The sequence below is a fragment of the Heterocephalus glaber genome, unplaced genomic scaffold, assembly GCF_053883595.1.
Source record: "Heterocephalus glaber isolate CG9 unplaced genomic scaffold, H.glaber_assembly_v1.0 deba00001545, whole genome shotgun sequence".
Lineage (NCBI taxonomy): Eukaryota > Metazoa > Chordata > Mammalia > Rodentia > Bathyergidae > Heterocephalus > Heterocephalus glaber.
Window position 1 is genome coordinate 1,700,902 of NW_028258338.1, and position 25,984 is coordinate 1,726,885.

At 36.3% G+C, this 25,984-nt stretch overlaps 1 protein-coding gene across 18 annotated transcripts in view; it reads left to right on the forward strand.

The window, feature by feature from the left end:
• Positions 1–25,984, forward strand: part of Huwe1 (HECT, UBA and WWE domain containing E3 ubiquitin protein ligase 1) — a 146,166-nt gene that overhangs the window by 4,607 nt on the left and 115,575 nt on the right. For 16 of the 18 annotated variants that reach the window (XM_013068752.3, XM_013068758.3, XM_013068760.3 and 13 more), the window contains one exon: positions 1,247–1,387. The exons of the other annotated variants lie outside the window; for them this stretch is intronic. The gene's annotated coding sequence lies outside the window, so the exon portion shown is untranslated. The remainder of the gene's footprint in view (positions 1–1,246; positions 1,388–25,984) is intronic. 18 annotated transcript variants of the gene reach the window in all.

Consider the following 25,984-nt stretch of genomic DNA (forward strand, 5'->3'; position numbering starts at 1 on the left):
TTCTAGCCTAAGAATTTCAGTGCAATGCCTCTCCTGGAATGACCACTAGCCATAATAATAATCCTGTCAAGAACCACACCCCAGGTGTATCTTTTGGAAGGGATGCCTCATCACTTGCTTGTTCATTCCTTCAAAGGCAGTCTGTCCTGTCATTCACCCTACAAAAGACTTGAAATTCGGTGCCATACATTTTACAGTGGTAAAGAGAACTTTGCCAACGAGTTTATAAGTGTTCGTGCTATTTTCCCCCTGCCTCATTTATTTGGCCCCTCAGTGTGGGGATTTGCTGTTTGGAATTTTTTATCTGAGCAGGATGATTCCTGAAAGATGTTAGAAAGGTTGCTTGGGATACCAAGCTGCTTTTCCAAAGGGAATCACTGCCTTTTTTTTTTTTTTAGTACACTACCTCCTGTTGTGCTTTTGCCATTTTATATTTTCCAGTGTACTTAATTAACTAGAAGAATATTTGATTTGGAGATAGTTTTCCTTACTGTTAATGTTTTCATTAGACCAATATTAATTACTTTGGTTAGATGATGGGTATTGAAATAGAAATATGGTTGTGAAAAGTATACAACTGTTGAAAGTTTACAATGGGTAATTATCCAGTAATTGTGTGTGGACTGTAGTTTAAAGCTTAAGGATTTGCTTTAGTTTGAAGTGTTTTGGAAGTAAATGAATTCACCCCTTTTTCTTTTTGAGGAGAGGAGATTACTTTGAGATTTTGCCTTTGTGCCTTTTACACTGGGTTAACAATGATCGCAAATTAAGTAACCCTCAGTTTAACTTGTCATTCATTCAGCATTAGAATAAATCTGGGAATGATAGTAATATAGACGTGGCCCAACAGATTTAATTTATTCTAGGTAGATTTCTGAGAAGATAGGAGTGGAGATATCAAATACAAACTTTGTATAAGGTTCAAAGGCAAAGTTCAACCTGAGTTTCCAAGGATGTTTATCATTTGTCTCCCAGTGTGGCCAAAAAGCATGTAAATTGTCTCGTAAATTTCATTTGGGTCGAAAACAGTTGAGTTTTCAAGAGTGTTGATTGTCAGATTAGAACTGTTATAGCTGTTGGTTTCTGATTCTTCAGTTACTGCTCAAAGCAGATCTTAAAACAAATACAATGTGAGGGCTGTTGCTTCAGAAATAATAACATTATATTAGAACATTGATATAATGGTTAATTTTCCCACACCCTAATAAATGTGTATCTTTCTCTCCCCCACACACCTTTTTTGTAGGTTCTCCATTAGCCTGACCTGAGTGGGTTAGTGCTCCAGAGGAACCAGCAAACAGACCAACTTGGTTGGGGAGGTTCAGGAACCTATTGGAGCAGTGTTGGGCTTTCCCACCAGGATGAGTATGGTTGGCTGTGATTTTAGGTTAGTTTTTGTAGATTTTTGTTGGTAGTACTTGTATTTTACTTCCTGAAAAGGAGATGGTGGGGGCATTTCCATTATCAGATTGAGTTACTTTGGTTTCTTCCATTGCCTGGATTTGATGTGGCACTAGTTGATTCTTACATTTAAGTGGTACTCATTACTGAATTAAAGGGAACTGTTTAAATGCATGCTATCTGTATGTGCCTTTTAATTAAGCATCACTCAAAAAATAAAATATTTTCTAGACAAAACTATTATGTCTAACCAATTCTTTTTAAAAGTTATGAAAAATTTCAGATATATAAAACTGAAAAGTATAATGATCATTTCACATAACTATTACTAGCTTTTAACATTTGTCAATGTGCAGCCATTCTCTTTCATCTGTATTTCTACTCACTACCCCACTATATAACTTGGAGATAAATCCTTGTGTTATTTTTATATGTAGAATATTGGTATTTCTGAATAACAAGAACTCCTTCAAGATAATCTCAAAATCATTGTATAACTGAAAAAATTTTTATTAAGTAGAAAATATGAAACAAGTGTTCAAATTTCCCCAGTTTTCTCAGCTTTATTTACAGTTTGTCTCAGGATCCAGAGAAAGTCCATTTATTAAAAAGGTTTGATGAAGCTCTTAAAATCTGTTTTAATCTGTAGTTTCTCCTTTATCAGTTGTTCTTCTACTTTATTTGTTGAAGAAATTGTTCTGTAGAGTTTCCCCCTATATTTGGGGATTATGATCCAGTAGTGATGTCTAACCCATTCTTGTTAAAGACCCCTGAGAACCCATTATAATGGAACTTCTGTATCCTAGTTGGAGTTGATACTGCTGACCTAGTCACTATCCTAAAGTAACTAATAAGGACTCCTTTTTCTCTGGCAAAGTCTGATTTGATACTTGACTTCACTTCTATGTGTTGGCTTCGCTTCCTGTTCTACATGAAAAGTGGGTCTCTTGGTAGAAGAGGCTAATGTTTCCTAGGTAATGTCCTGATTGTACCTTTTGGGTTTTTTGTGTATGATTTCAATAGCCTTAACTGATTTTGTAATTTTTATGCTATACTTTAATTTTTTTTATTACTTTGATGTTGATATCCCCAATGCTCTGACCCATAACTTCTCACCTAGTTCTTCAATGCTGAAACAATTTTTGAAATCTTCCACTTAAATCTGATTTTCAGGTGTCACACACAATTGTACTTTTCCTGTTAGTCTTCATTTTATTTCATCTAAGAATGATATTCCTTCCAGCACAAAGTTAAACTGTTCATTTGTTTCCTTATGCAGTATTAGCCATTCTGGGACCCTACCCTTGTGTTCTTCCGTGGTCAAAACTAGAGAATAGAAATAGAACTCATAGGTTCCAGCTAGCCTTTGATTTAGGCACAAATGGGAGCAGAGCAGAGCCACTTGTTCTTATCTTTAAAGTAAAAGTAATTTTGAGTTAAAGGGGAGAAGTCAATCATGAATGAAAAATTTTAGGTTTTTGGATGAAATATTGTCAATTACCAGTGCTATGGATCATGAGTTTAGGCCTTTCAGTTATATGTTCATTAATGAAGAAATCAATCAGTACTTGAGAACTAAATATTAAAGAGATGGCTGGGCACGGGGGTGCATACCTGTAATCCCACCGCTCGGGAGACTTGAGGCAGGGAGGATCATTTCGAGTTTGAGGCCAGCCTGGGCTATGTAGTTGAAGGCCACCCTGGACCACATGAGACCCTCTCTCAAAAAACGAAAAAGTGGCCTGGGAATTTAGCTCAGTGGTTCTGCCACCTGCCTCGCAAGGGCAAGGTCCCAAGTTTGATCCCCAGTACTACAAAAAAAAAAAGTAAAGACATTTTTTGGGAATTACAGGTAGCTCATGCTTTCAACAAAAGCAATTTTGAGCACATTGGATATAATGAATAGCATTTACTGAGTTTTCTGCAGTAAAAAAATTTAAACAAGGTCACTTAAACCTAAATCTGAGGTTTTGAAATCAAGATAACTGTGGAGTACTCGTACAGAACTTTGTACACAGTAAACATTACGATAGTTGAATGTTTCCACAGTTCAAAAAACCTTACTAGTATGTTTGCCATGCATAATAATTACATTCATCTTGGGGAGTTGATATGTACATATATTACATCTTGATCATTTTTATTCCCCTTTCCTTGCCTCCTCCTGTACCACCTCACATCCCTCTTCCCCAGATACCCTTCCCACCTCTACAGAATCTACCTGCCTGTTTCTTAACTTTAATTTGCTCTTTAAATTGTTTATATATTGGGCTTCTCAGAGAAATCATGCAATATTTAACCTGTGTCTAGTTAATTTATTTCACCTAGTATTATGGTATCAAGAACCATTTTCTTACAAATGACTCAGATTTATCCATTATGGCTGAGCAGCAGTACACCATTGTGTATATGTACCAAAAATTTCTTTATTTTTTGTTGATGGGTATATAATTAGCTTCCATAATTCAGCTATTGTGACTGTGCTGCTATAAATATGGTTGTGCATACATCACTGTAATATGATATCATTAACCATCAGGAAGCTACTCAGAAGAGGTACAACTGGGTCAAATGGAATTGCTATTTTTAATTTTTGGGAGAATCTACATGCTGATTTCCATAGTGTTTGTACTAGTTTACATCCCTACCAACAATGTAGAAAGGTTCCTTTTTTCCCCAGAACCTTGCCAGCATTTGCTGTTTTTTGAGTCCTTGATATAATAGACATTCTTACTGGGACAAAATGGAATCTGAGTGTTGTTTTGATTTGCATATCTCTAATGGCCAAAGATGTGGAACATTTTTCATGTGCTTATTGGCCTTTGTACTACTTCTGAGAAGTGTCTGTTCATTTTAGTTGCCCACTTTTTGATTGGGTCTTATATTTGGGGGAGTGTTTAATATTTTTTTGAGTTCTTTATATAATCTAGGTGTTAGTCCTTTGTCCAAGGTGTATCTGGCAAAAATTTTTTTTTCTTATTCTGTAGGTTATCTCTTTACTCTGCAGGTGTTGGCTGTGCAGAAATTTTAAAATTTGCTTTAATACCATTTATTGATTCTTGTTAGTACAGTTGGAGTTCTGTTCAGGAAGTCCTTGCCTGTATCTGTGTCTTCAAGAGTTTTACCTATTTTATCTTCCAGAAGATTCAGAGTATCTGTTTTTCTTTTTCTTTTTCTGTTTTTTTTTTTTCTTTTTTTTGGTACTGGGGATTGATCTTGGGACCTTGTGCTTGCAAGGCAAGCAGTGGAACCACTGAGCTAAATCCCCAGCCCATGGTATCTGTTTTTCTTTCGAGGTCTTTGATTGATTTTTGATTTGTACAATTTAAGAGATAGGGATCTAGATTCTGTACATGGATAACCAGTTTTCCCAGCATTATTTGTTAAAGAGGCTATCTTTTCGAGGGCTGGGGATTTATCTCAGTAGCACTGTGCCTGCCTCCAAAGCATATGGTCTTGAGTTCGATCCCCGGTACCACCAAAAAAAAGTGGCTATCTTTTCTTGAGCATATGTAAAAAATGAGATGGCTGGGGGCCGGGGATTTAGCTCAGCGGTGCCACAGCGCCTGCCTGGCGAGCACAAGATCCTGAGTTCGATCCCTCATTCCTCAAAAAAAAAAAATCAGTTGGCTGAAGGTGCTTGAGGTGGTTTCTGCATCTTCTTTTCCATTATGCAACATTTCTGCTTTTGTGTAGGTACCACACTTGTTTTTATTACTGTAGTTTTCCACAATTCTTAAGTTTTTTCTGACACTAAAGGTTTTTTTCCTTTTGTTATGTGTTTCATTTACAAACTCAAAGTATTATAAAAATGTCAAACTTGGTTACTTCGAAAATATTCATATTTCATGTTACCTGTACCTTTCCTGGAATAAGATTAAGTTGTTGAAGTCTGTTGTGTAGGTGTAACCATATTAGGCTGCTTTACAGTGATCTCACTATCTGTAAGATAGACATTTACAAGCACTTGGACTTTTGATGTTTTCTTGTATTGCTGTCTGAGTTTCCTCAGCGACTGGTTATCAGATGTTTATATATGTTAATGTTGGGGATAATTCAGCTGTTAAGATTTTTTGGGAGGCTCTTCATTTGATGTGTCGTAAGGGTTGAGTTGCTGAAACTTGAAGTGCTTGTTGACTAGCTTGGTTCTCTGGTTATACAAATGCTTTCACATAGTGAAGGAGTGGCCCTCTGTGGCTAAAAAACTGAAGGTTTGGTTTGAGCTGTTATCTCAAGAATTGTCCTTTTAGAGCCTTTAAAAAGTTCTTAATCGTTCAGCTTTTAAAATTACAGTGGTACGGTAAAGATTGATCTTAGACTGTGACTTGGGATTTGTTTTTGCTTTTATGAAAGCATCATTAAATGGAGATTGATATTATAGATCTGATTAATTTTGGATTGCTAATTGAACTAGATAATGTCAAAAATTCTTCAACCCTGAGATTCGGGTTGTGTAATTTTAAGTGTTGAAAGTTTTTCCTTTTCAATAGTTGTTAAATGGTGACTAGAAGGGACTAATACTAGGGAAGACAAATTATTCTGGAATGTCCTAATTTAGATTTGAGAGATTGGTGTGTCTGAATATACTGCCATGAATTTATGCACCACCTTTAGCACAATTCAGGTTTTAAGTCCTTTTAATTAAAGATGCTTGAATATGTTGCATTTAGTGGTTGCTTATGTTTTGAACAATTTTGTGTTTTTTGATTTTTATTTTTTTTGGTACCGGGGATCGAACTCAGGACCTTGCGCTTGTGAGGCAGGCGCCAGAACCACTTAGCTAAATCCCCGGCCCTGTTTTGAACAATTTTAAAAGATTAATAATTACATTATTTGCTACATTAATTTTGTTATATGTCTGTTTTATAGTGAAGCATCTGTCTCACTTGGTCTTTGCTTTTTTTTTTAACCCTCCTATTTTTTGGGAGAGTCTTGCTATGTAACAAAGCTGACTGGCCTCAAACTCCTGGGCCCAAGTCCTGTTTCAGCTTCCCTTCCACTATTCTTTTTTACTACATTCTGCTAGTTAAATTGTTATAAGTGGAAAGACTTTTCAGCACAGTAACTAAGAATGTGGACTCTGGAGCCAGACTCCCTCAAGTCAAGTTCTATCTGTTTTCTTAACAGCCACCAGCTGTGTCACCTTGTACAAAGTATTTAACCTCTTTGTGCCACAGTTCTTAATCTTTAAAATAATGATGTTACTTACCTCATAGGGTTTTGGATAAGTTTAGGTGACTTAAGTCATGTAAGGCTTAGAACAGTGGTTCTGAAACTTTAGGGAACATCAGAATCACCTAGAGGGCTTGTTGAAACTGATCACTGAGCCCCACCCGAGTTTCTGATTCTGTAAAAAGGGGGAGGGGGTTCCTAGATTTTGCAGTTCTTAGTTCTCAGGTTATACTAAAACTGATAATCAGGGAACATCTGGCATAGATCAATGGTTGTCATAGAGTATTAACTATTCTATTTTCCTGGGCCCTCCTCTTTTGTGAGTAAAATACGACTCTACTCTTCTGTACTGCTCAGTACTGCCTTCAGCTGGAAGCAGTTTGAAATTCTTTGGCAGTGTTTCTCAAAGTGTAGTTCCTAGATCAGTGTTCCTACAAATGGATAGCTGGATCCAGAAGCTTATTAAATCCAGGTTAATTCTTTTTGGTGAACATCAGCAGGGATAATGTGTTCATTCACAACATTCATTGTGTTGTGATTTCTTAGATTTGTAAAAATCCATGAATTCATTGGAGTTGCACAGTGGTGGCAATTGACTGCTGTCATTTTGTTTTCATCTACTGGGTAGAGAAATTTTGTTTACTCTCATTTATTTGGTTTACTCACTGATAGAGTTTGTAGGAAGGTTCCTGTCTTTCTTTCTTTTGGGCAGTACTAGGTATTGAACCTAGGGAACACCGAGCCACTTCCTTAGCCCTTTTTAGTTTTTTAATTTTATTTTGAGACAGAGTCTTGCTAAGTTGCTCAGGCTGCCTGGATCTTTGTGTCCTCCTATTTCAGCCTCCCAGATGGCTGGAATTATGGGTGTATGCCACCACACCGGCTTGGTTTTTCATTTTATCTTTTTTTTCCCCTCTTTTTCCTGTACTAGGGATTGAACTCAGGACCTTGCACTTGCCAGGCAGGCGCAGTGCCACTGAGCTACATCCCCAGGCCTCAGTTTTTCATTTTAAAATACAGCTTTCAATACAATGAATTGGTTCCTAATCATCTCAGGTGGAGATAGATGGATAGATAGATAGATATCTGCATTCGTGGGTATAAACATTTGATGAGTTTCAGTACTAATTTATTGAAGTTCAAATTGTCCCTCTTGGCTAAGTGGGACTCTCTTAAAGTTGACTCCTGATTCTTCTTGACCACGATGCTTAGTAGTCTTTGATTGCTTCGTGTATCAGGATGTTCCAGGCTTATTCTTGTACATTTCTGCCGCACCTGGAATCAACTAATGAGAGTAACAAACAGAATGAAGTCAGAGCAAATGCACTTTGTCCTGGGTAGCTTTGAGTTTTCTACCGATTGCCCTTTTTTTCTTTCTTCTTAACCTCCCCCAGGATGCATGTTTATTCTTCGCTACTTTTTTTTTTTTGGTACCAGGGATCGAACTCGGGTCCTTGCGCTTGCGCAGCAGGCGGCGAAACCACTGAGCTAAATCCCCGGCCCCAACTTTTAACCCCCAGTGTAAATAGAACATTTTTATTAGAATTTGGGTAGAAAACTTTGAGAAGTCTTGATAATACAGCATGGAGCCCCCAGGCATTTTGAGATTTGGGGCATAGCCCCACTACTACTTTCAGCTTGTGTAAGTTAACAGCCTGTTGTTGTTTCACCTAGGGAAAGACCTTACTCATGTGGTTATTGGAATTAAATTAGTAAATGCAGAGTTTTACTATACTGTAGGTGACAAGTAGATGATAATTTATGTAATATACTAGTTCATTTCAACAGCTCAGGTGGATAGTCTGGGGTGTTGAAGTGATGGCCAGTTAGCAAAATGTATCTGGACCCTTTATGTTTGTGTACCCTCTTCAGTGGCAGGAAGGGGAATGGGATTTGCTAGTCATTTTGAGTCTAAGACTATGGCCAGTGATACCTGAATGTCCCATTAGAGTAGTTTTGCACTTTCCAAAAACCTTAGAAGTAACATACTTTCTGAAGGGTCCTACCCACTTATATGGTAATATATATTCCATCTATACAGCCCTCTTTGCTTAAGGGTTCTTCTGTTCAAGGTTCTATTGTAATCTTAGTAAACAAAACAAGTCTTCCTAAAAATCATTAGTGTCACCGCTGTTGTCATACTAAAGTAGCTGTTTAGAAAAGAGGTAAATGTTAGCTCTTTTAACATTTTATATAATATCTAAAGTAGTGTGTGGCACATAGTGGATACCATTGTTCATTTTTAAATTAATATATGTTCCTTTTCTCTATCATACCTTACCTCTTTTCATTTAGTTGAATGATGATTTACTGAGTATTTCTAAGTACAAGGGAGTGTGGACATAAAGTGAAAGATACTTGGTTTTATCTCTTGAGAATCTCATAGTCTTATTTAAGGACTGTAAGTGAGATCATGTTAAAAGTTACTTAGCCTTTGTTTTTGTGTCATTTTCCCCCTTGCTGTCCATACATGATAAAGTCTATTGTTCCCAAATCTCTTAATTCTGTGCCTTCCCAGCCTTTGAGACTGCTGATACATGGGAAAGCTTGCACTTGTCTTCTATGAATATGGGGTAATAGCAAGAAAAATCTTTGGGCCAAGATTAGATTTCAGAGTGCCACATACAGTTCATGGTCTGCGATACAGTTTATGGTCTTTTGATGGCCTTGCACCTGGTCTCCAGCCTGCCTTTTGTTGCTTTAACTGCCTTTCTTCCACCCTTTTCCTTCTCCCTCCCTCTCCTTTAAAAATGTTTGCTATATAAAAAGACTCATGTACTCACTTATAGTGATCAATCAAGTATGTAAAGAGACAGCTGTATTTCATATAAATTAGGATTTGAGTGTGGCTCAGTTATTACTAATTTTCCATTCTTAACTACAAAGTTAATCAAAAGGCCTACTTTATAGGTTGCTGTGAGCTTTTAATTATGATGATATATATTTGGAGTTGGGGTGATGCTGAAACAGGGTCTTGCTATATAGTCCAGGCTGGCCTCAAACCCATAGTGATCCTCCTGCCTCAGGCTCCTTAGTGCTGGGATTACAGGCATGTGCCACCATACCCATTATTTTAAAATTTTTTAATTATAGAATAATCTACAAAGAAAAAACCATTATTATTTATGTAAAATAAATACATAATAGCGATATCACTTGGTGCAGATTACTTCACTAAGCTGGTTTCCTCATTTTTAAATGAGGACAGGGCCGGGGATTTAGCTCAGTGGTTCCGCTGCCTGCCTGGCAAGCGCAAGGACCCGAGTTAGATCCCTGGTACCAAAAAAAGCAAACATTAAATGAGAACAATGGTGGTCTCATTCATTCAACAGGTATTTATTGAGGATGTACTTATTGCTGCCACTTACTGGCAATGCAAAAAACCAACTAGGGCAGTGGTGAACTTATGGCATGCATGCTGGTTGTTATCATTGAAAGTTCTAAAAGGTTTGCCATCTGAACTAGGGAATAGAGAACAGGAGGATCTTCTGAGGAAGGGAAATTTTGTAGATGATACTCAAAAAGCCCAATACAATATTCTGAGGAATGTGCTTAGCCGTTTATCAGAAGTGTATCAGAATATCATACATAATTTTGTTAGGGTTAAATAAAATGCAAAATGTATGTCATGTATAGCATATGTCATGTATAGCATAAAAAATGCTATATAAATGAAGTTAGTTAAATGTATCCCAAATGAATCAATACCTTCAGCCATTATTTTGTTCCGAGACATAAACTTTGGGTGCATCTCTTTTTTTGTTGTTTTTTGTTTTATTTTTGAAGCAGGGTCTCCCTGTGTAGTTCAGGCTGGCCTTGAACTCGCTATGTAGCCTAGGCTGGTCTTGAACTGGTGGCAGTCCTGCCTCACCATCCCATACTGGTGTGCGCCACCATGCTCAGCTTGGCTGCATTTCTCTTAGCTATGTTTTATGCCCCCATAAGGGTGTTAATGTACTCTTGCAGTGAACTACCTTAAAAGTAATACTGTTATCTAAAAAAAATTTTCAGTACAATTTTTGTCTTCATTTTCTAGTATCTATCACTGAGTTCAAGAAAATTTAGAAAATGTATACATATTTGAGGAGGGATCATAATCCTCCACAGTATTCAGTCACCATGAACATTATGGTATGTTCACATCTTAATAAGCATAATGTTTAAAGGATAGGAAAAGAGCTGGGGATGTGACTCAGTGTTAGTGTGCACAAGGCCCAGTGTTTGATCCCCAGTATTGCCCCCCCCCAAAAAAAGATACTCCAGTAGAAAATTGGGCAAGTTTTTCCCAGAATAGAAAACAAAATGTAACAGGAAAATATATTCAAAGTAAGAATCAGAGATACAAATTAAAATGAAGAGTTTTCTTACTCATTAGATTGGCAAGAAATTATTTGATTGTATCAAATTCATGGCAAGAGGTATGGGAAAGGGTCACATCTTATAATATTGCTCACAAGTGGTATAAATTAGTACAGATAGTTTGGAGATAGTTTCGGTAAGTTACAAGATAGTACATAATATATGACACTGGTTTTTGTGGGAGTTTTTTTGTTGTTGTTGTTTTGTTTTGTTTTTTACTAGAGCAGGCGGTTGAGGGTATAGCTTTAGTGGTATAACACTTACCTAGCATTAGTGAGGCCATGGGTTTGATCCCCCCGCACCACAGAAAAGAATAAAACTTGAGCAGACTGATAGCAAAGCGTAGGCAGAGGAATGGTCAAGGGGAACTTAGCCTTTTTCAGTAATGCTTGCACTTGTGCTTCTGAGAAATTTAAAATACACTAAAAAGTACAGAGAGTAATACAGCAAAAGTTCCTATCCCTATTTCCTCCATAATTTATAATTTTAACATTTGTTTTTCCCTCAAGTGTTTTAGGGGAGGTAATACCAGTAAGGGGGAAATACTTTTTAATACTCCAGAATTCCCTTCCCCCAGCCAAATTTATTACCTTAAATTGTTTGAAGTTTTATATTGTGAGAATGGTATAAATTACTCATGTAAGTAAAAATTCAAAACCTAAGTGATATACACACAAAAATTATTATTACTTAAGCAACATTAAATTTGTATAGTACTTAAGAGTTTGTAAAATCATTTAGTAAGAATCCTTCAGGAATGTGGCTTTTGTTCATTTTATAATAGTAATAACAATCGTTTGAAGACTCTTGATGTTTTGTTTTGTTTGTTTTTTGGGTACCGGGGATTGAACTCGGAACCTTGCGCTTGCAAGGCAGGTGCCAGAACCACTGAGCTAAATCCCCGGCCCTCTTGATGTATTTTTTTATTGTAGTTTATACTTTTTTAAAATGTCATTCATTACCTCCCTTCCAACTTATGAAAACTTTCAAACAAAAGTATTAAGAAATAGCACAGTGACCACCTATATACCACAAACTAGATTCAACAATTAGGATTTTGCTATATTCAATTTATATGTACACTAGATCCTTGGTATGCAAGGGGGAATTAGTTCCAGGAACACCCCCCCCCCCCCCCCCGCCAACCAGGATACCAAAATTCACAGATACTCGCTCAAGTTTGTTACATTGAATGATACAATACTTGCATATAAAGTATACATATCTTTTCCATACTTTAAGCCATCTTTAAATTACTTATCTGATGGTATATATGTAAATGGTAGTTATTCTGAGTTTTAAAAATGAGAAAAATTATACAAGTTCTGTATAGTTTGTTTTCAACCTTTATTGGTGATTGGGTGAATCCATGGATGCTGAACCCAAGGACACAGTGGGCTGACTACACATATATGTGTGTGTTAATTTTTCTGAATCTTGTGACGGATAACACTTCATCCTTAAATCCTTTAGTATGAAAACATCTCTTATAAAACCACAGTATAACTACACCTAGAGAACTTGTTATTTTTTTTTAATATATAAGTCCAGTCCACAAATTACCTCAGTTCTCAAAATAATTGTTTTATAGTGGTTTCCTCCAAACCAGTGTAAAATGGTATTTTTAATTTTTAAATTTTAATTTGCAGTACTATGGGTGCAACCCAGGGAGTTGGACATGGTAGACATGCACTTTACCACTGAGCAATACCCCCAGCCTGGGAATATTTTTAAGTTTGTTGTCCTTGTTACCTACCATTCCAAATATTTAAATACAGGATGACTCAAGAATTGCATATTTTTTCATTAATTTTTATGAGATAATAGGAAATATAAAAATGACAATTTTATCAAAATACAATAATCGACTGGTTGAAATAACTAGTCAATACATAAACAAATGTGCTCGGGGTAAACTGTTAAGTGGTTAATGTAACGACCTCTGTTCTATGCCCGTATCATTATGTATACATGCATATATGCATATGGATACATACATATATATGGTATAGAAGTATAGATGTGTATTTTCTACTGTGGAATATTTAGTAAGTGATCCATTATAGTACCTCAGGGTATGTCTTGAGATATTAGTACTGCAGAAGAGCATAGAGCTGGACACATCTGGTATCATTGCTATGAAATGGCTCTCTACAGATCTGCTGCCATATTTTGCAAGGGCTCTTGACTCCTATAGCCTGGAGTGCCTTGCACTCTTTTCACACAGTTTTTAGTCCAGGTCCTTGCTTCTCGAGTTTCTGTAAGTATTTTGGTAAGGCCAACTTTAAAAAAGAATAGTCAAGGGTCAGGAATTGAGCTCAGTGGTTCTGCCGCCTGCCCTGCAAGCGCAAGGTCCTGAGTTCCATCCCTGGTTAAACAAAACAAAAAAGAATAGTCAAGACTGGGGATGCAGCTTAGTCATAGAGTATTTGCTGGGCTTGATCCCCAGTGCCACAGAACAAGGCTAGTCTGGAGAAATGGCAGGCATTATTACTTCAGAATAATCTTACATCGAGATCTTTTAAAATGTTTAAAGTAAAGGCATACTACCTTTGCAGGTGAATTTAGATATGTGCCTCTCACGAAACAAATTTGTCACATGCCACTTAACAGTTTGAGTCATTGGTAGATTGCATATAGGACCGTGGTCCTATAAGATTATATTGCCTAGTGCCATTTTAGCCATGCTAGATTGTGTAAGTACCCTCTAGAGCAGTGGTGGCGAATCTATGGCATGCATGTTGTTTTTCTTTTTAGACAAAAGATGTTAATGCATGAGTTGTTTTTTCTAAACTAAAACCTCAGTATTCAGGCTTAATTGCAGTATTGGTGCTTTGCAATAAGTAAGTGGGTTTGGGGTTGCACTCATTTCTAAAAGGTTTGCCATCACTGCTCTAGAGGTAATGATTTCCCCCAGGTATCATGGCTGGACAATGATGGAATTGGACATCGAGCCCAGGTTACCTAGTCCAGTATTGTTCCCACTATGCTGATTTTCCTTTAAATGGAACTGATCGCTTTCTAAATGTACTACCAGGTGTCACCCGCAGAAGTGCAGAATAAGTGGTACTGTTCCTATAAATACATTACTCCAAAAATGGAAAAAATTTAATAGAAAGTTATGTGAGAAAGGCAAAAAGTCCACGGGAAGCTTAGCATCTGTTTGACTGTGGTTATTACTTTGCAATATGAGATCAGTTTGGACCTCTTTCATGGGACAATTTGATGTAAGTTTGTATTTAATGCAATTATATGGGTGCCGTAAAGCAGTAAGTGGGACTGAATTTCCTGCTTGTTAAACTTAACAAATTAGTGTTTTCTAACAAATTAGTGTTTTCAGGGTGTGCGATATGTATCTCAGTTGTAGAGTAGTTGCCTAGCATACGCAAGGCCCTGGATTCACACAGGCACATGCACATACACAAAGTGATGTTTTCCAAGTCATTAATACTTTTCAACTGTTTTAAAATTTAATAGTAACATGTTTGCTGTATTTTAAAAAATGAAGTGTTTCAGTTAAAAATGAGTCCTCTCCCAAAATAGAGCTTTCATTCATACCAACCCTCAGAAATTTGTTAATTTGTATATAACACTTTATAACTTTTAACAATTATATATTGTGAGTGTATATTTTCATGCTATGCAGATTTTTATGTTAGAGCATATGATTTAACTCCATTGTTTTTAATGGCTGCATTGCACTCCAAAATAGGAGTTTACTAAATCATTCCCTGTTGAATCATACAAATAGAGTTGCTGCTGGGTCAAAGGATGGTACCAATTTATATTTTTGACAGGTATTTGCAAAATGACCCACAAAAAGGCTATATTGAATCAATATTCCCACTAACAGTACTTACGAGTACCCTGTTCTCTACCTTTATCTGCTAAAGTGCAATATTTTTTAATTTTTAAAAATTTTAACCAGTTCAGTGAGCAAGAAATAGAACCTCTTTGCTTTAACATTTTTGTAACTAATCATGAGGATGAACAAATGTTTATATCTGCAAATTGCAAATTCATGACCTTTTACTTGGTTTTCAGTTGTATTGTTTTATGAGTATTGGGACTCCTTTGTATATTAGAAGCACCCTTTCTCTATCTTGTTACAAACATTTTCTGTTTTTGATGTGGGATTTTTATGTAATCAGATATAATTTTCTTTTGTGATTTCTCTTTTACATGACTTTCTTAGACCCTTTCTCTGCCAAGATCACAGAAAATTTCCTTGCATTGTCTACTAGTACTGTTATAATTTGGCCTTTTATGTTATAGTACTGGTGAGTACTCTATATACTTTTGTTTTTATCTAATTATTTAGCTATTAGCTCCTACTTTTCATCCTGGGAAAGACTATTTGATCTTTTAAAATAATGTTCTTTGAAAGTGAATTATTTGGTAAAGTGTAATTTGTTTTTTGTTTTTTAGAAAAGCTTTGGAGTTTGTGCCAAGTAGAAAACTGGCTTACTTTTGTCTCTTTAGTTTTTGAGAGTAATTCAGGTTGTTCAGGCAAAGTATTACAGATAGTGGTTTAATAGATCTTAGTTCTTGTATTTCTACTTTTGAGTCTCAGATTATTCTTAAGTCACAAAGCCAGTGGTGGCTAAAAACTAGAGTATTTTTCCATGCTACAAGCATCTTTCATGTAATAGATGCAAATATTGTAAAACAGCAGATTGTTCACATTGTGTGGTTTCTTTAAAAGCATTTGAAGTAACTATGTGCCAGGCTTTGTGTGGTGCTGTTAGATTTACTAACAGAGACCGTTTTGTCTATTCTTTATGTTGAGATGTATCTTTGTTTTTTAAGGTCTTTCTGCTACAGCTTTTTCATCAATGGACTGATTTGATTGTCATAACCCGTGAAGTTGGAATTATTTTTATCATACCAAAGAGTTTACTGCTACATTGATAATTGCTGACATGCTCTTTCAAACTATACAAAGGAATCTTTGTTTCTGTTCCTTCCAAATTCATTTGAACCAGCTCGAAGTAGTTGAGATCCAGTAAAAATCTTTGGTTAAGTCACATGGCTTACATACTATTTAGTAGATGATCTGACCTTTAGAGAGCTATAATTTGAGAATGAGGCTGGAGATTCCCACTCTCTTTGTTATAAAGCAAACACTTCTTGATTAATAATACTTATGGCTATCAGTGTAGAAATTAAATTATACAGTATGTTGTCTATCATACAGTGTAGAAAGGTTGAAAAAACAAGCTTTTTTTCTTTTTAATTAGATCTGTTTATCTACCGTATTTATAGAATATTTAGTACAAAATTACTGCCCTTAGATTAATCTGGAGCTGAGAGAAATGGAGTAAATAATAGTATGTCTTTTGCCAGTCAAAATCCTGTGGGTGACTGGTGCAGAGAGATAGAGTAACTCATCTGAGATTGTACACCTAGTAAATGGAATTTAAACCCAGTCTAATTTTCAAGCTTTTCCATTATGCTATTATCCTCTACATCATTTTGAGTTTTCTTGTCAGAATACATGAAAACATGTAAAACCTAGCTTTATTTAGAAACATACTTAATCCAGACATTTCTTTACGAGATTTGGTTTTTTTCTGCCTTTTTAGAAAATATAAGACTAGTGGATTTTATCCAGAAATACAGCATTCCTCCATATACTACAGGTTTCATCTTTAGAGATGCTGCTTGTTTCTCTGTAAACCCAGGGAAATGAGAGAATTGGAACTGAATAATGCAGAAAAATTAGAATTCTCCTTATTGTCTTATACTTTTATTGTACTTGACAGTAGCCTGTCATGTGGCTTTAAGGAAAATGCCATACTTCAGCATTTCATAAATGAAAAGGAAATACACATGAAAACACTGTAATTGCTAAGTAGACAGTGTCTTAGCTTTATTTAAGGTCTTTCAAATCTTGGATCCTTTAAAAAGCTAATGAAAACTATTGGCCATCTTCTCAAAAAGTATTGCATGTGCAAAGTTTTCCATAGAACTTCAGGGTTTTTGTGGTGATCTCACAATATAGGATGAAGAAATCTAAAAATGGGCCAGGGATTTAGCTCAGTGATTCCGGTGCCTGCCTTCCAAGCACAAGGTCTCGAGTTTGATCCCCAGTACCAAAAAAAAAAGAAATCTAAAAATATCTCTACACTTACTTTTTTCTGTGTCATTGAGAGGATGTCCAGATTGCTATGTTGTTCTTATAATTCCTAGTATATATTTTTCTAGACTGTATTTTTCTACACTATGTCCCAGGGTTAATGCTGGTCTTGACTGTTTTGCTAAATGTATACTCTCCTTTATGCAGATTTACTCAAAAAATCCAATTCTTTCCCAGTTCTAGGAATAGAACCCAGGCTTCCTGCATGCTAAGCAAGGGCTTTCCCACTGAGCCATATCCTCAGATCCCAAATTTTTAAGAGTTGTATTAAGTAAGGATTTTTCTTATTTTCTACTTTTTCGTATACCTGGCTATCACATAGTACTTATCTTATTGTCCTGCATGTAGTATTTTCATAGTTGTCGGTTGAGTGGAAAGATGAAGGTTAAATGAATCTTTTAAATTGATTTCCTTGGAAATTTCACCAAGTCAGTTTAATGTGACTTGGATTTTTTAGCATTGTTCAAGCATTTATTAGTCTACTAAATGACAGTTGTTATTATACTGGTGGGTGATAGGAATACAAAGGCAAACATGACATAGTCCCGCTTATGCAAAAACTCAGTCTACTGGGGAGACTGTCAGATAAAGAGGTATGTGGATTGAGCATACATCCAGGATTCTGTGGGGGCACTAACATGGTATTAGTTTTTCTCTGGGGAAAGAGGTATCTCCAAATGTCTCATAGCTGGGCGTAATCTCCCTACTTTTGGAGGCTTGGGCAGGAGAATCCCAAGTTCAAGGGTACCCTAGCAATTTAGCAACTTAGTGCTAATCATTAAGAACCTGTCTCAAAATTTAAAGGTGCTGGGGATACAGCTCAGTATAAAGGCCCTCGGTTCAATCTTCAGTAATGCCTCCACCCCACCCCCAGCCACAGCAAAGGCCCCAGAGCCCAAAAAACTTCACTGGAAGAAAGATGGCTTCTTTAATAAATGGCCCTGGGAAAACTGGCTTTCCACGTGTTGAAATTGAACCTAGAACCCATATATATCTCTTACCATGTACTAAACTAAAATCAAAATTAATCAAAGATCTAAATATTAAAACAATCTGCTGGAAGATAGAATAGATAAAACTCTTGAAGACATAGGTATAGGCAAAGACTTTATGAACAAAAACCTGATCACACAGAAAATATTATAAAGAACAGCTGGGATCACATCAAGTTTAAAAGTTTTGCACAGCAAAAGAAACCACCAACAGACTGAAGAAGCAACCCACAGTATGGGAAAAAAATTTTATCAGCTATTCCTCAAAGGAATAACATGTACAATATATAAAGAACTCAAAAAAAATCAGACCCCTCCCCCCAATTTAAAGACCCAATCCAAGAATGGGCATCGGAAATGAATAGACATTTCTCAGATGAAGACCTACAAACAGCAAATAAATATATGAAAAAAATGTTCAACATCACTGGGTATTCCAGAAATGCAAATTAAAACAGCACTGAGACTCCCATCTTCAGAAAGAACGATTATCATCAAGAAATCAACCAATAACAAATGCGGTGTGGGGCTGTGGGGAAAAAGGAACCCTTCTTGATTGCTGTTGGGAGTGTAAACCGATACAACCAATATGGAAATCAGTATGGAGATTCCTCAAAAGACTAAAACTAGAGGTTCCATTTGACCCAGCTGTTCCCTTCTAGGCATCTTCTCAAAAGAACATCATACCACAGTGATACATGTATACACATGTTTATAGCAGCACAATTTATAAATAGCTAAATCTGGAAAACAGCCCATATGCCCATCAACAGATAAATGGATTGAAAATGTGGTATTTATATATAATGGAGTACTGCTCTCCCATAAAGAAGGATAAAAGAGTCATTTATAGGAAAATAGGTGCACCTGGAGCCCATAATCTTAAGTGAAATAAACTGGATACACGTTTAAGTATCGCATTGTTTCTGTGGTATGAGAAACTCAAAGGGGGGTAAATAAGGAACATAGTGAAGGGTAGATTTGGGAAGTAGGAAGAACGTGTTCAAGTGGGAGGGGTGAGGGAGAAGGGGATGGAAGTGAAAGGGGAAAAAATAATAAAAGGAAAAAATGGAAACATTTTGAAATTGGGAGGGGAATGGGAAAAAAAGAATCAAGATATATTATGTACAGGTATAAATTCCAAGTTTGTACTAATAAAAAACTTAAAAGTTTTAAAAAGATTTAAAAATAATAGTGTTTTTTTTTAAAGGGGGCCCCAGAAAGAAGGTGATATGTACATTGAACTTTAAATGATTTGTAGGGAACAGCTATTTTAGCAAAGAGTAAGGAGTGGAGGTATCAAAAGTTTTGAGGGTTGGGGAGACTGTAAAAAGCTGAATATGGCTAAAGCTTGCGGGGAGTTTCAGGGAATGAATGTTATGTGATGTCTTGATAAGAGGTAGGTAGGGACCAGGTCCTAGGGGTCTTGGATGCTGGTTTTGAGTAAAGAGTTTGTACTTGATAAGGTAAATTTTGAGTTTTAGTAAGATTACTCTGGCAGCAGTGTGGAAGATGGACTAGAGCAGTCTGGCAGGATAAAGCCTTTAGTTTAAAACACCTGTAATGTATGAGCTTTTCAAACATATGGACAAAAATAGAAAATAGTATAATGAACGTCTGTGTACTTTTCATCCAGCTTCAGCAATTATCAGCACATGGCTATTTGTACCTTGTTTCATTGTTTAGAAGCAAATTCCTAAGTTGGTTACAAGTTGGCAAAGCATAATTAATACAGTAAGGCTGGTGTGTATAGCCAAATCACCTATGCAGCTTGACAAAATAAAAGTCTCAGATCTAAATGAGTACAGTATTTGTATGACCAGGCATTTTTAGTTTTCAGAATAAGTCAGGCGCGGCACCACTGAGCTAAATCCCCAGCCCAAAATAAATTCTTAATTTTTAAGCAACTTGGCTTCTTTCAGATGTTTCCTGAACTTGTTGAACACTGACAATTTGCACCTAGTCTGGGCACAAATGAGAAAGGGTATTGAAGACAGACAATTCTTAGAGTGTGGGCTAGGATTGTTCCAGAGCACCAGTTTAAAATTGCATTGACAAGGGCTCTTCCTCTTCTCCTTAATTTGCATAACTTACAGATAGGCATCGGTGCTTTTATTTTGGTTGAGAATGCTAAGAAGGGCTTCTGGTATGCTGCTATTTCCTCTCTACTGGCAAAACTGATAGTCTGCATACTTTGGTGAGCCTGGTTCTGTTGCCTAGTTATTTTGATGCTAGTTTCTAAATAATTGGTTATAAGTGCCCAGAAAGACAACTCCTGGATTTGTAGCTTCCCAGAACTGTAGAATAGAAGATGTGTCAAGGATGTATTCTCTATTACCATTCTCACTTTTAGGGTCAGTGTTAGAGGTTTCCAATTCCTCTTTCTTGGTATCCTGTCCCACATTTTCTTTGCGTAAGCATACTGCAGTGCAGAGAAGCACCCAGAGGTGTATGTTCAGATTGTAAATGAGATTATCAAGATATTTGAACAGATAATTTTTAAATTTTTCTTTCATGAGTAAAGGCCATTCTAGTGTTGCTTTATAGTTACATCTTATTTTCAGTTCTCAAAAAAAATCTAGGTCAGCATTTGTTGTTGTATATAGGGAGATTGGTGTCTGTGGGAGAGGGAGTGGTACGGTGGACTGTATAAGTAGACATATGAACTGTTGTCTACTGTGTTGAGTTATGGAACAAATTTGCATTTGTATCTAGGTTCTACTTACTAGGTATATGACTTCTCTTTGCCTCATAAACTGGGTACAATCTTCCTATTGTTACAGGATTAGAGAGTATATATCTTAGGTAAAGAATAAATGGTAGCTGTCGTATCATAAATGGTCCTCAGAATATTTTTGATTGGGTGTTAATGTAGACAATTGGAAAGGACCAGATAAGAAAGGCTTCAAATCATGTGGGGCCCCCTTTAACAAATCAGTTAATCGGTTACGATTGTGCCTCTGTAATGAAATAATAAATTGATTTCAAGATTTAACTTGCTCCTTCCTTGACATGGTGAATAATCAGGGCAGCTCCCACCTGAATTTACTTTCAAAGACTGCAAAGAGCAAAGGGAATTGTTGTAAGACAAAAAGAATGAAATATTTTGCTTTGTGGGATGTTGGGAGTTTAGTGTTCTGGTTATTTTTTGTTTAAAGACTGCCATAATACTTTCCCACAATTTCAGTTGGAAGTTTAGGCTGATTTTGATTCAACTCCACTCCCATCCGTATGTGCAATACCTTTTACCTAACTAGTAATCGGTCAAATCAATAAAAAGTGAATGCTTCTTGTGTGTCAAGCTCCAAATGCAGAACTTACAGGAAAGAAGTTGGATGACCAGGCAGCTAATCCAAGACATTGTTTAGGTGATACTGTTTTTAACTTTGGGTTTATCCTTTGGCCACTGTTTTCTGAAGAAAACTTTTACAAAAGAAAAATTCTGATTATAAATGGGTACATGAATTTATAGAAAATTTGGAAGGATCTGCAAAACACGAAGCATAAATAAAACTATCTTGTTCTGCCATCTAGAGGGAAGTAATGAAAATGTGTCTTTCTTCCCTATTCAGATGTTTTCAACTTCTACATCTAATGGCAGACATTTTCTCATTTTAGTCAGGGAAGTGATAGAGGTACAAGGGCCTATGTAAACACATAGGAAAAGGTTACCCAGTCAAGATTTAGGATTTTGACGGGGGAAGTACCAGGGATTGAACTCGGGACCTTGTGCTTGCAAGGCAGGTGGCAGAACCACTGAGCTAAATCCCTGGCCCAAGATTTACGATATTAGAGAGAAGATTGATCTAATTCTGAGTAGTATTTGTGTTGCCCAAAACCATGTAATTGGTCATTGTGTTAAGGTGAAATAATGAGAAGCTAGATAGTTCTCTACCATCAACTTGCTTAGAGACTCTTGAGTTACTCCTTTTATGAAATAATTTGCATACACATAAGAAGATTCACTAGTGTCTTTATCCCCCTCCATCTTTCACTGATCATATTCAGCTACCCAGAGTTTACTGTGCATGCTATCTACCTTGCCTTACTTCCCATTGGTCCACTGACTCCAGTCTGGTTTCCATTCTTATCTGACCGCAGAAACTGTTGCTTGTTAGGTTATGCCCAGTTCCAATGGACATTTGTCTGTTAAATGTCATTAAATGTTATAATCACTTTTGCAGTCTGTTGTCTTTCATGATACCATAATTGTTCTTATCTCACTAGCCTCTCTATTGCTGGGTTTTCTTCCTTTGTCTCACCTTCAAGTGATAGAAAAATTTTAAGAACTCAGTTGTGGGCATCCTTTCTTCCTTCTGTTTCTGTAAGCAGTCATCTCCAGACCTGTGGCTTCAAGTACTGTCTGTATACTGACAGTCATAGATTTTATTCTCAGTGCATACCTCTTTCCTGAACTTCATTATACAAATATTTGCTCACGTATCATGATAAGGTACTGGGTGCTGACAGCTCAACATTGTAGAAAATCAAACCATCATTTACAGTTACAATTCCTATGAAAGAAACAAGCAGAATAATCTAATAGAAAAATAACAATGAGACCAACTTTAGATGAATTGCCTGGGAAGCCTCTCTGGGTTTTAGTTTAAATGTGAGTTCCTCAAATGTAACTAGCTATGGAAAGAGTTCGGAGTAGAAAACCAGTGTAATGGGAATAACCCTTACAATAGACTAGAGGCCAGAAAGAACTCAGGTGTTCCCAGAACTAAATTGAAAGACTAATGTTGTATAGAGAGAAGAGATTGGAGAGTTTGAGAGGCCAAGTCATGCCAGGGCTCTGTGGGTCATGTTTAAGGTTTGTATATTCTAGGAAATTTTAGGGAAGCCTTTGAAAGGTCATAATTGGGAAAGTAACATAAATCTTTTGCTGGTCACTATAGAATGGATTGGATGAAAGTGGGTTTGGCATTGGTGAGATTATTCTATTTCAGTTGAGGAAGCAGAAGCACACAGAATGGGTTTGTCCATCATTATATAGTAAGTGATACAGCAGGGGTTCTGACCCAGGTTTACTGATTCTGAGCCCGTATGTGATGCATCTTAAACTTTAATGTATGTACCACCTAAAAATCTGTAAAATTCAGATTCTGCTTCCTTAGGTCTGAGTAGGGCCTGAAATTCTGCAATTATTAGTAACTTCCAGTTGATGTCAGTGAAAGACATTATTTCTAAATTTTATCAACTGGAAATGATTACTACAGCATGCAATCACCTATAAAGAGTGACTTCCCTCAGTATGTTTTAGTTGTAACACTTGTTCCTGATGTAAAATCTACAAAACCAAGATTCAGACTTCTCAGCTAAGTGAAGGCTGGGTGAATGAGGAAGTAGAACAGTAAATGGTTGGTTGAATAAAAATATTTAAATAATGGTAGTAGTTACGGTTATTCATAATAATTAATTTCCTTAAAGTGACTGTCTTTCTAACCTAAGTTTAGGAAATATGTATTAAACATAGAGATTGATTTGATGCTCAGGGTTCTGGTTGTGACCCAACAAAGACAACAAGCCATTTCTAAAAATTTATTTCAGATTAACTTCTTTTTTATGTAATAGTGATTTCATCTGTTTAACTCCTAAGAATTAGATGGAGTTAGATGGAACTTGTTCCTTAGTTACTGTTCTCTTAATTATTGAGGTTGACAGTACTTAGTTTCTCACCTTATGTTCCAGCTTCTCTTGGAATATTTTGAACAATCAGGTCTAAGTGTTAAAGATTCTGTCACATATTTATATTCTCATCTACAAGCACTTATGTTGTCTCGGTGCCAACACTCACTAGGGAAGGTACATTTTTTTCCCCTCTGAATCTCCATTTTCTGTCTGAAGGTAGGAACAAAACTTAAGTGGTGAGTATTGTGTAAAAAGAATATTATATGATGCCCCTGGGCAGCATGTCTCAAAGTGTATTCTTTGGAATACTTGAATCAGGAGATTTTCAGTAGATGCCACTTGAAAACGTGCTGTGACATACAGTAATAGGATTCCTTTACCTAAGATTTCTTGGAGGTATTAATGTCAGTCAGACACATGACTGTGTTAGAGGAAGGGAAATTCTGTTTGTAGCATTTCCCAAATATAGAACGTGATGCTCTTTGGGAAAAACTAGCCTTAGAATTGTCTGGATTGTAGTGATCACTCAAAAAATATCCTCCTGCCCTCACTGTGAACCCAGCTTAGAAATATAACAACTGGGAACAAAACAGTTCCTGAAATTTTAAAATTGATTTCCCAAGGACAGTGCTTTGTTTTTAAACTATAATTATTTCTTGCAGTGGAACTATAGACCAAGTTAGCATTGTACTTGTCTCTGTGTGTGTGTGTTCGTGTTCGTTCATTCGTTTGTGTTCGTTCATTTGTTTGGCTTGGTTGTTTTGGTGTGGTGGTGGTGGTGTTAGTAGTAGTTTTTTGTTGTTTTGTTTTGACTGAGTGCATCAGATTCTCACACTTGGGAATTAAGAATGTAGCGCCATTAATGCAAATAACCTGAGATATGTATAACTCATTCTGCTATCAGCACTAGCTTCTAGGCATCCAAATTCTGGTATTAGCACCAGAAACACCTCTAACTAAGCTGCTTCTGTAGGAGGTCCTTGGCTGTAGTTCCAGGGTATTCAGCTTCCTTGGTTCTGCCTGCTTTTCTGAATGTGGATCTCTAGCCTCCTGTTAGTTCTATGAGCTGAGGTGTTGGGATACCCTTCTTGAAAATTACTTTTTTGAATTAGCCAGTCTTTCTGTTCCAGACTCTTGACTAGTTACACTATCCTAGTCAAAACAGCTTTAGTTACACCAAGATGCTTATTTTGTGAAGATTACCAGTGACCTCATCTACATTTTTTATACCAGTAGAATGGTTGTGATTTGCTTATTTTGGTGCATAAGTTACTTGATGGTTTTATTTTGGAGGTTTGATTGTTCTTTTTAATAGACTTATTAGTGTTTGTTTTGTAGTATTGGAGACTGAACCTAAGGCCTTCACACTGAGCTGTATCCCCAGCTTTTTTATTTTTTATTTTGAGACAGGATCTGGCCAAGTTATGCACATTGGGCTCTTGAATTGAATGTGTAGATCAAGATGGGAAGAATGGACAACTTGACAATACCAGGCCTTCAATCCATGGATATGGACTAGCTCTCCATTTTATTTATTTGGTTTCTTTCAAAAGTGGTTTCTGTGTGTGTGTGTGTGGCTTTCTTTATATAGATCTTGTATGTATTTTGGTAGATTTATGCCTGAGTACCTCTTTTTTGGATGCTAATGAAAATAGTGGGGTTTTTTTCTCATTTCAAATTCCACTTATTTATTATTGGTATATAGGAGTGCAGTTGACTTGTATATTAACTTTATATCTTGCAACATTGCTATAATCACCTGTCAGTTCCAGGAATTTTATTTTTGTCTCCCTGATTTTCTACATAAATGATGATGTCATCAGTGGTAAGAAGACAGTTTTATACCTTCCTTCCTGATCTATGTACCTTTTATTTCCTTTTGTTATCTCACATCATTAGCTAGTACTTCCAGTGCAATGTTGAGAAGCAGTGATAAGAGGCATTGTCCTTGCCTCGTTTTTGATTATAGGGGGAAAGCTTCTAGTGTCTTACCATTAAGTGCAATAATTGTCGGAAGCTTTTTGTAGATACTTAGTTGTTTGAAGTAGTTTCCCTCTGTTGCAAGTTTTCTGAGATATTTTTAAACCATTGAATTTTGAGTTCTTTATGTATTCTATATATGGTTTATAGTATACTATGTATACTGTATATGGTTTGCAGATATTGTCTCCTAGAAAGTTTTATACTTTTACATTTAAGTCTGTGATCCATTTTAAGTTCATATTTATATAAGATGTTAAACTTACTAAGTCAAAGTTCATCTTTTTGCCTACGGATGTCTTGTTCT